General features: G+C 46.5%; 1 protein-coding gene across 2 annotated transcripts in view; it reads right to left on the bottom strand.

Moving 5' to 3' along the window:
* The window catches only part of KIAA1958 (KIAA1958 ortholog), a 56,468-nt gene extending 48,163 nt beyond the window's left edge, over positions 1 to 8,305 (bottom strand). For both annotated transcript variants that reach the window (XM_035309451.1, XM_035309447.1), the window contains exon 1: positions 8,283 to 8,305. The gene's annotated coding sequence lies outside the window, so the exon portion shown is untranslated. The remainder of the gene's footprint in view (positions 1 to 8,282) is intronic.
* Positions 8,306 to 9,147: the final 842 nt, after the last annotated feature.

The following is a 9,147-nucleotide window of genomic DNA, read 5'->3' on the forward strand; positions in this document are numbered from 1 at the left end:
ATAAATAAATAAATAAATAAAAGCTAGCTGAAGGGAAAACATATTCACAGGCAATTCGGGAAAAGCACAGGAAAAATGCAATAACTAAATCATTGCTTAAAATCTGCAAGCATTCACTAACTAATGCTTCTGTTTCAGGAAGGATCACTTGTCTATGTTTTGCTGGATTGCACGCATCCAATATGCTATAGGACCAATCCTTTACCATATTTATGACAAGCAAGTAAACATGACCAGAGTAAGACAAGGGGAAAAATTTACATACCGTGGCTATATATATGTGTGTGTGTGTGTGTATGTGGGTGTGTGCATTTTTATAAACATATATATATAATTTTCTGTCTCTCTTTGCTTGTCCCTGTAAAAAAACACCTTCTCTGCCTAGAATCAAGACAGATTTATAAAAATCTAAGTATCTGACTCAGTTCTCCCCAGCCAATATGTCTTCATCAGTGGCCAGTATTTCAATCAGATCCTACTGCCCATTGAGCAAACACTCAGCACTGTGGCTTTTTTTTGCAGGCTGATGCCATGCACTGGGTCTGACACAGGGGGTGGAGTCCTGCATTGCTCGTTTAATTCATAATACTCACTTCAGTGAAAATATACCATTTACAATGTTCTTAGCTACACCCTGCTATGAAGTGAAGCTGTGGACAGAGAGCTGAAAGAAATTTTGGACACAAGTTCTGAGCATGAGTTTTCTAACACACTTTGATTTAGGGGGCAGTTTTAAACTTGTATGGAAAATCTACACTTAAATATAACTTAAAATCCAGAAGATTTGGAAATTATCAAGCTGATGGGGGATATTTAATGTTCATGTTTTAAAAACAACATTTCTTTGTCACTGATTTGTCTCCACAGGAGAGACATTTTTTGAAATCAGAGATGGAAATGTTAAACCTGAATGGCTGGTGTGTGAATCAGCGTCAGTTTTCAAGGGCATGAGTCGGGATTCAACAGAGCTGGAGGATTAACTGGAAATGATAACTGTTAATTTTCACATCCTTTATGGTTAGGAGGAAGCATGGGGCAAGTGCAAAAAAGGCACAGAGAAAATAGATTTATAGCACACAATGGCCGCTTTCGGGGGACACCTCACAGCTGACCGAAAGGTCAGAGCTCTAAGAGCCCCAAAATTCAGTGAGGCTGTTCAACCCCAGCCAGAGCTGGCAAGCGCAAGTGGGCTGGGAGAGCTCAGCAAGCTGCAAATCACTGTCCACAGCTGGTGAGAGAACCTGGAGGTTTGAAACCATTTTAACAAGGTAATCTGATAGAGATTTGGGCAAGAACAAAGTGTTCATTGAAATGGAATCCTCATAAAGTTACACTTTGCTAGGATTCTCACATCCGGCACAGTTTGTACCAAACACTTTACAGAACAGTTTCAATAGCAATTTACTGTTTGCACAATAAATGCTTGCCTCTTAGGTTTAAAACATTTAACGCTGAGTCTGTAAGAGCTAAGTTTGGTTTTATAATTACAGATAAGAAGGTTAAATATGTTCTAACAAATATATATATATATTTTTCCTCCTAACAGGGCTAAAAAAAAGACAGTATGAAATTTAAATTTCAGACAGGAAATATTCACTTTCCTAGTTAAATGTGAAACAAACAATGAAAAAAAAAGAGAGACTCCATAAGAAGCTTTCAGTTACTGTAAGATCTGAGCAGATATTTAACCTCAAAGTGTACAGCAGAATGACCTAGTATGACTGTGAACTGCTGCAGGGGGACAACTTGCATGATGGAGAACAGAAAATGCTCAACTAGAAGAGTACATTGGAGTCTTCTGAGCAAAAGTTGCTCAACAGCGAGGATCAAAATATCACTGATTAAACAGAAGGAAAACTGTCAGCTTCTACATTTCAAGAATAGTTAATTAATCTTGTTCCATCCTGCAATATTTTGCAAATTCTAAGCTATGACATTTGGAGTGTTACCAGCTAAAATATGCTGGCTCCTTCTGGCATGTTGCAACCAATTTTGAAAACTATCACAGGGTGATAAGGGTTTTCTACACAGCTCCAGGAGAACACTTTGTGGGGAACATAAATACATCCTCTTCTCTCCGTATGTAGCCTGCAGAGACACCACGAGCACAGAATCACGGTACACAGCTGTGGGATTAGGGAAAGGAAAGAAGCAGCAGAGCCAAGAAGACACTGCAACGCCAAGTGCCTACCAGACCTGCATGGCTCTCCCTCGCAGAAGCTGTCATGCTGGAAACTCCCTGTGCACAGCAGCAAGGACAGAGCCCACCTGATGTGTGGGAACACAGAGCCTGTGTGTTATCAAGGGTGTTCAAAGCTCCAGAGGTAACTTTGCTATGTAAAGAGGGCCTGTAGGAAAGACACTGAGGGGCTTTGCACCAAGGCCTGTACATCAGTCACATAGGACAAGGGGTAGTGGCTTTAAACTGAAAGAGGGGAGATTTAGACAAGATATCAGGAAGAAATTCTTCACACAGAGGGTGGTGAGGCCCTGGCACAGGCTGCCCAGAGAAGCTGTGGGTGCTTCATCCCTGGAGGTGCTCAAGGCCAGGATGGATGGGGCCTTGGGCAACCTGGTCTGGTGGGAGGTGTCCCTGCCCATGACAGGGTTGGGAGTGGGTGACCTTTAAGGTTCCTTCCAACCCAAATCATTCTGAGATTCCATGATACATGCCTTTACACACACACACACACACACTTTTACACAGACACACACAAACAGACACACAGACACACACAGACACAAAGACAGACAGAGACAGACACTGACACACACACACCCCCACACTCCCATACCCCCACACCCATCCCCCTTCATATTAAAAGTATCCATGTCTTTCCTCAGCCCTTTTGGCAAGTGTCCATTATACTCTCATTCTAACTTCCTACATACAATGGATTTAATCGTGATACAAAAATCCCTGAACAATGGAGCTCCACTAGCACACAGAGCTGCCCTGTGGGCACATGGCCTTTTAACCACTTTTTGAGGCCTTCCCTCAGCAGAGTCATCATCTTCCCTCAAAGGCTATCCTAGAGCTTCACCAGGCAATTTCTTATCAACATCTTGAAGCTGAGCCCCAATCATCCTTCCTACTGAGAGCTAGTAGGAAGTCTGAGTCTCTGGTCCCATCCACCCTGCCCATGGAGCAAAGTTACTCCCTTCTTCCTTGCACAGCACTTGGGTTTCATTGTCCTGATTTTTTTTTTGCCCATAACATTACCACCCAACCTATGATTTCAGCACTCATCTCACCCTACCACATAACAGAAACCTGCATTTCAAACCTCATACCTATCATTTTCAGCTCAGATGTCCAGTCTGCTGAGATGGTTTTGAAATGTGACTCTCTGTTTCCATGTCTTCTGTCCGCATGTTACCTGCAGAGGCAATACAGAGACTTGTGGCTCCTTCCACCACGGCACTCTGGAAGGCACTGAACAGGACTGAGAGCAGGTCAGAGCCCAGCAGAACCGCCGCTCACCCACCCAGTATGTCAGGCACCTTCTCTGCAGGGCCCATCTTTTCTCTGTTACCTCACCTGACTACATAATGATGGAATAGAATATTATGTGTATAATGATAATAACAATATAGATGTTAATATATATATAATGCCATATAGACTCTGATATAGACTATAATTACATGATAGAATATCATAAAGGCATAAAATATGCTATGGCATGTGAAATATATATCTAAACATAAATTTTATATATTTATAGATATATTTATACACTTGTATATTATGCATATATATTATATATATAATCTAACCACAGTTATTATTTTGGGCAACTACTGGGCAAACCGTTAAGTAATTGCCCAAAACATCTTATAACCCCCCCAGCCCTTGATCATATGTAAATTTGGCTGGGTTCATATGAACTTTGGTTCATATTAGGAACTTTGTTTTTGGGAAGGGGGGTGGAGGGAGCAGAGGTATTTGGCAGCAGTAGCCACAACAGCAGACTCCACTGACAGCTATTATTAGCTGCAGCATCCTTGATTACGGACAAGCACACCTCCACACAGGGAAAATGCTGCTGCCTCTCATACTGAAGACGACAGACAGCAATGAGGAGCCTAAACCCATCATGGTGCCTGGGTTTAGGCACTAACAATCTTTAAGACAAGACGGGTTAATATGCAGTCAGGTACCAGGCTTTAATAGACTGCTTCTGCCTGGGCAAAGAAGGAATTGTGATGCAAACTGCTAGATCATCAATGACTTTTCTTTCACTGGCCTTAAGCCATGGAAGAATAGCCACCCATGGAATTAATAAATTCAATTGCCACTGGATTTACCCATATTTTGAAAAAAAAAACACTACAGAAAATAACAATGCCATGGATACCCTTCCTCTGAAATGTGAGTTTCTAACTAAAGAAATTGGAACTATTTATTTAGTTACAATACTGCTGTTGATAGGTGGAGAGATGAAACAATAAAGCCTCCAAACTATAGAGCTGGTCATTCAAGAAAAGAAAACTAATTCTCATCCAGTCCAGTCGCCAACACTGAGCAACACGTGGGTTTGGATGTCTGCCCACTGCTACACATCTATATTCCTGCTTTTTATTATTATTATTATTATTATTATTATTATTATATTTTTGTATTTTATTTTATTTTATTTTTGTTTTTTTGTTTTGTTTTGTTTTTTCTGCTTGATTGTCCACACTGACTACAAACACCCACTAAGGAGAATAATCAGGCAGATCACAAAAAAAAGGAAGATAAAGAAATAAACAAAACTGGAAAGAAAAGAGGAGAGGCATCTCTTGCCCTCTCCACCTTATCTCTTCCAGTTATATTAGGTATTATTTATAAACTGCTTATGCAAAACATTTTAGGTATAGTGACTGCTTTTAGAAAACTATGACTCTGAACTTTGGCAGTGGAAATAAAACCTTGCAGAAGGTCACAGGGATCACTCTCTGAATACCGTGAATCTAATCCTGTGATTTCGTACTTACAGGAAAACTATTGTTCCTGTAGCTTTTCCCAGGACTAAAACCCTAGGATGCTTGGGTCCAACAGGATTCATGTGATGTTTCTGAGCTAACACCAGTCAAGTGAACAGACAGCTGCAGATCCTGCCTTTTGCTAAACAATTAATAGGGAAAGGGAACGGAGTAATATGAACAGACTCTCCAGCAACACAATGGCTTTGATAAAACCAGAAAACATGGAAAACACCTGTAATTAAGAACAACCCCTGGATGATGGGAAATAACTTACATGTTTGCACACACAACCACCAGCCACAGAAAAGGCACACAAAGCTCAAAACACACCCGAGATTGGGGATGGGTCCTTCTCACTGACCACTTATCAGCAGAAAGCATGTCACCAAAATGCAACTGCTTGCACCACAGCAGGCTCAGCTGCGGTACGCTCCCACTGTGCTGAGGGCATTTCCTGCTTTCCTTCTGCCTCCATTTACACTGATCGGGCTTGGACAGGCATATGAACAAGTCCTTGCATTTACTTCAGGGCCTGGGATTGCCGAACAAGAAAAATGCAGACAATCAACAGCCAGCCGAGGGTCTCATTAGGGAATCTGCGCGGTGTACTCGTTACCTAGGAAACGACGGAGCGGGCTGGCACACTGCAATTTCTGTCTTGCGAGAGAATTTGCCAATCCTGCCAGTAAATAAAGTTCATAAATCAACAAATCAGAGCCAAGGTCAAGTAACTGGAGATGAAGCAGTCGTGCTCCACGGGTCTTCCTCATTATAAGTGGGAGTGAGATAGGAGTCTTTCAAGTTCCTTTCAGCTATTAGGCAGATCTATCAAGGAAACACTTGACTTACAATAACGCTCCTTTTAACGCATTTTTCACAGAAAAGGGAACTGGAAGAGCTGACAAAAATCATCACCACTGTGAAGCCGCTAACCTTCATCTCGCCCTGCTTTACTCCACAGGAAGGAGCGCAGCCGTGACCTTTGAAAGCAGAGACGTATGTGCAGCTCATTACACCTGAACTACCAGAAGCGCAGTAGTCCTCAAGAGGACTGACTGCCGCACACATTCCCGGGAAGCACCTTAGGAACAGCAGCTAACTTTCACACCCCTCTGTGAGCTGCATGAGGCAGGGATACCTTGCCCCAAGGCAGGGATACCCCTCCTTGAGGGGTACAGGGGTGCAGGAAAGCAGCAGGGAAACGGGTGCTGGGACAAATTTTCCTGGCTCCACACGCAGCCAGGAAACACGCACCCTTGCACTTCTGCCCTCCTCTGCAGTCAACGGGAGGCAGAGGGGTGCAAGGCCAGGAGGCTGAAAGCGCCAGGTGTCCTCCAGCAGGGATGCTCCTGGCCACCGCCAGGCACTAGATGAGGCAAACTGGAGCTGCTGGAGAAACTTGGTGACTGCAAACCTGTTTGTTAGCATCATCTGAATGATATTGCGCCGTGCTGTTGAAACTTTTGATGTGTTTGGTTATAGGAAACCAGGCACAGATGCATCAGCACGGGAGCAGAGGACAAGATGAGCAGAGGACAACGAGATTAGCAATACCACTATCTATTTGCTTAAGAAAAACAAACAAACAAAAAACAACAACAACAACAACAAAACAGCACACCAGCTTGAGAAGTATTTGGCTAAGGAAGTATTTTAGCTGTTACATTTTTCCACAATTTTTGGAATACCTCCTGTAAAACGAGGCATCTCAGCAGAAGACAAAGAAAAGCTACATCATACCATTTGTACAAGCTCCTGGTAACACCAGAAGGAGTAACTCCGCTGCACGCCTCTCTCACAGCGAGCATTACACTGCATGTGTGAGCCACCGAACAGCTTCTGTTAATATTTGATTCACAAAGCATCTTTTTACTAGTTCCTATCTCTCTATTACTCGTCTGGGTGCCAAGCAGGCAGACTACCAGGCTGGTTTGTTAGTTCACCTTCAGTGGATCTCAAAGAGCTGACAGACTTCAGCACAAGGCTGAAAAATGGCTTTTTGCTGGGAGCCACAGGCAAAGAGGAAAGAGGGTGAGTGGGTACCACGTACCCAGTGGGACACCGTGTCCCTGTGGGACAGCAGGCGAGCACCTGAACCATGTGACTCCCAGCCTCCAAAGTGGGCAAAAAGAGGTTTGAAATGCAAAAATCAGCCTGAGACAACCATCAGATTTGAGCCCAGGGCGGCTTGGTGTGACTGCTGGCGATGCCAGCCAGCTGGTAAGCTGCCTGCATCAATGATGCACGTGGCTGTGGGCAGGCGCACAGCCCCAGCGTGGTGCTGGCAGGGGTTATTAGGTTAATTGCAGCACCACGCGAACATAGTCCGGCCGGTCTGGGCGCTGAATTATGCAGAGGGAAAGGAAAGCGACCTGGGAGTTGGGGGGGGGGAACAGGAACTGGTCACTCCTGACCTGAAACAACCTTTTTGGGGATGCTCTGTTTGAAGAGGGAAAAAGTTAAGGAAAATAAACCTGGTCCCTGACCTGAAAAGTTGCCATCAAGGCAGTAGCAAAGGGATGCGATAATCTGATTTATGCAAATTCTGACTGCTGCTAGCAAGCACACTGGAGGCTTGGTCCCATTTCTCTACAGATCAACAGAAAAAAAAACAACACTGCTGTCCCTGGCAGTTTGGGGGAAGCTTCAGCATCATCCATCACAATTTTGGCACTGCAGCCCCTCTCACACAGATTTCGATTCCAAGGAGGGCCACAGGGGAATGGCGGAGGAGGCAGCCAGGGGCAAACTTCACAGGCTGGCAATCCAAATGCTGAAAGTCTGGCATACACAGAGGGCTTCGTTTCCACCCGGCGTATTGTTTTGTTTCTGTGAGGGATTGTCTTCATTCACTTGAAAGGAAAACAGCCTCCCTCTGCATCTTGCACTGCCTTGCAGCTGGCTGATTTTTTGGGACATGGGTGGCCGTGAGCTCCCACATCCACACCATGGTCGGAAAGGAAAGCAGAGCTGCTGGCCCCCCAAAACCCACCCACGGAGGGCTCCACGGACCTCCCCACTGCTCCTCTGCCCTCAGCCATCCTCCCCCAGCCTGTCCCGCTGCCTCCGCCACCAAAACCCAAGTTTGTGAGGGGACGATCACCAAGCGCACCCAGGGGTGGGCAAGGGCCACCCACGCGTGGGCAGGACCCTCGCTGCCCCCCCATGCCTCCTGCTACCTCCACACCCTGGCCCCCCCGAGCCCCCCACCCCTGCTGCCGGCGGGGGGGCGGCAGGAGGGGCTGCGTGCCTAATTTTTTGGGTTTTTATTATTATTTTTTGGACACGCACACGGGTGGGTCGCCTACCTGCAGGTGCCCGTCCGCAGGATCGGTGCGGAGCCGCCTGTGCAGCACCAAGGGGGAGCTTGGGGTGGTAGGCAGCGGGGTGCTGTGCCTTCCTCCTCCTCCTCCTCCACCTCCTCCTCCTGCTCCTCGCCCCCGCGCGTGTCCGTGCCCGTGTGCGCTGCCGCCGGAGGAGGCAGGGACGGGCTGCGGCGGCTGTCAGCTACCGGAAACCGGAGCCGGGTCGCACACACCGCAGGAAGTGTGCAAGAGCACACCCGCACACGGCGCGGGCACGGGGAGGGGGCGGCTCGGACACCGGGCCGGGAGGGGAGGGGAGGGGAGGGGAGGAGGAGGAGAAGGAGAAGGAGAAGGAGAAGGAAGGGGAGGAAAGGGGGGGGGATGGTGAGGGGCGGGCAGCGGCGGTGTCGTCCCGGGAGCCGGGTGAGGAGTTAATTAGGGTGAGCAGAGGCTGCTCGTTAATTGCACGGGGGTTGCTCGCCTTCCCCGGGATGCCCAGGCGGGAGCTTTGCACCTCCAGGCGGCTCCACGGGTGTCCCCGTGGGGATGTGCTCCCACCGAGGTGCCCCAAGGAGCCGTGTCCAAGCATCCCCTGCTCCATTATTTCGTGCAGATGCAGAGATGAACGGCTTGCACTTGGCATTTTTGCACAAGTCTGCAGGTGCAACAATGCATGTGTGCTAATTCCACGCTGGGAGCATCCACACGCAACCTGCACATACCTATGTGCCTCCTACATTTATATACCACATCCTGAAAATACACGAAAGACATTTACCTGTCGTGAAAACTGCAACTTTTAATTTATTCATTTGTCTGCAACTAGAGATGTCAACCATGACATTATGCATGAGGATTTTTTTGCAAT

Source organism: Oxyura jamaicensis, chromosome Z (genome assembly GCF_011077185.1).
Source record: "Oxyura jamaicensis isolate SHBP4307 breed ruddy duck chromosome Z, BPBGC_Ojam_1.0, whole genome shotgun sequence".
Classification (NCBI taxonomy): domain Eukaryota; kingdom Metazoa; phylum Chordata; class Aves; order Anseriformes; family Anatidae; genus Oxyura; species Oxyura jamaicensis.